This window comes from Olea europaea, unplaced genomic scaffold, assembly GCF_002742605.1.
Source record: "Olea europaea var. sylvestris unplaced genomic scaffold, O_europaea_v1 scaffold18103, whole genome shotgun sequence".
Lineage (NCBI taxonomy): Eukaryota > Viridiplantae > Streptophyta > Magnoliopsida > Lamiales > Oleaceae > Olea > Olea europaea.
In genome coordinates, this window is record NW_019235854.1 from 1 (window position 1) to 2,181 (window position 2,181).

General features: G+C 32.0%; 1 pseudogene; it reads left to right on the top strand.

Annotated features, from left to right (window-relative positions):
• The first annotated feature begins 465 nt into the window (after positions 1–465).
• LOC111378389 lies at positions 466–2,177 on the top strand (annotated as a pseudogene).
• Positions 2,178–2,181: the final 4 nt, after the last annotated feature.

Consider the following 2,181-nt stretch of genomic DNA (forward strand, 5'->3'; position numbering starts at 1 on the left):
TAGCTCCATAAAGTATTGAAACTTAATTACGGTAATTATAATAGTTTTGGGCTTAATTGTAATTACAATAAAGTTTTGTACTTTGTTGTAATTACTATGAAAGTTATAAACTTAATTGCAATTATAATTGAAATTCTAGGACTACACATGCAATTATGTGTAAACTTATTAGAATTAGACTTAAATTAGAACTCCTACTTGAATTTTAATTAGAATTTTTGTTTGAATGTGGAATTGTAATTTTACTAGAATTCTATCATCTTTTTCTTTATAAATAGAGACTAGATGGATAGAAAAATACTATAACATTCATAATTCCATAAGATTCAAATTTGTAGAGAGAAAATATATTATTTTCTTGTTGTCCAAGATTCAAAAATTGGTTTCTAGATTAATTAAAGAAGGTGTCCACACACTGGTGTAGTCTTTTCGTTGGAAAATACCATAGAAGGTTTGAAAGTTTGAAGCACCAAGATTCTTACAATTAAAGGAAGTGAAAGTTCGCGGATCAAAGTTAATTCAAGGTTGATCATTGAACTTAGGTAAAAGATTCGAATACTTTAATTTTGTTATAACATACACGTGAACATCTAGACGATCTTACTTATTAAATTAAAGAAAAATTTAATTTCTGATTAATTTCGCCTCCGCATTCCAACAGAAAGAAGAGACATAGTGGTAGATCCAAGAAGGATAAATTGATCTCTGTCCCTTCAACTCCAAGTATGTATAAATTATTTGAACGTTTGTTCCATTATTCTTTTAATTCAACTTTTGAACATATAATTTATTTTGTGGTTGATTTGGAATTCAGAAACAATTGATGATGACGGATGCAATCTGGACAAAATCGGGCAGCTTATGAACGATTTATTAATGTGGAAAGATGTGTCAAAATCAAGCCTTTGGTTCGGTTTTGGGTCAATTTGTTATTTTGTTTCTTATCTTCTTGTTTTACAAAGGGAGTTAACTTCAGGTATGTCTCTCTTATGTTCCCTTAGTTTTTGCGTAATTTTCAGTCGATCTTCGCTTTGAAATCCGCCTGAAAAACTTTGCAACAATGTCATTATTTCGTAGCATTTTCTCATTGATATCTCAATTGGGACTTCTGTTTTTGGGCGTCTCTTTCTTTTCCAATTCGATGTGACAAAGGTAAACTACATTTCACAATCTTGTTAAGAAAATATACCGTAAATCTTGTATTACAAATGGTGCTGAATGGATATCATCTTTATAGGGATGCTAATGAGATTAAGCTCGAGTTTAAGCTGACAGAAGACACCATTTTGAAATTGGGTAGGCTTTTACTTCCAGCTGCAAATGTTGCAATTTCGAAAACAAGGTAACTGTTTTCAGGAGAACCAGCCATGACCCTCAAAGTAACTTAACTTTACGATTTTCATTTGTGATTATTAGTGTATTGTATAGCTACTTAGGGCTTATCTGGCAAGACTTTTGAAAATTCAAAAGTTGCTTAAGAGACGAAGAGCTACTTTTGAATTTGTTTGGATAATTTTCTGAAATGCTTTATCAGACTTGGAGAGTTTCTAACTTACTAAATGTGATTTCTTCATGAAACTATTCTACAAGAAGCATAAGTCCTACCAACAAGCTCTTATTTTCTGCTTATTAGTGAGGACCATTCTTGATTATAATAATTCTCTTGCTTAATTATTAGGTAGTACCATTTTTCCTTATTGGAGCTGAGTATGGCCATCTTATTACCCTATGGAGGTTATGTGCACTTGGTAAGATCATTAAGAATCCCTTAGCAACTTATGACATGTTTGGTAAAATGGTTGGACAGTACTGGATTGTGCTAATATATTGTCCATTGTATTTTTCGTACCAAACATGTCCGTAAAAACAGGATCATTTACGAAAAAATTGACATTGTCTTGATGATGTTCTCTGTGAATCTGACAGGGTTTTTCATAAGCTTTACTGGTCCAAAACTATATTCCTTTTACTCTGTTCAATTATGTAGAAAAGGTAGAACAAATCCTCTCTTCAATAATATTTCAATTTACTAGTTTATTTTTTCACTCACGTTTTGCTGAAAGAATGGTTGTCTTTGATTACAAACAGTTAAGTATCTGAAGTCTTGGGTGCTGGAGGCATGGGGAATGTAGCAGATTGTAGCAGCATCAGTTGTGACTGCTTTTTGGAATCTGACTTCCA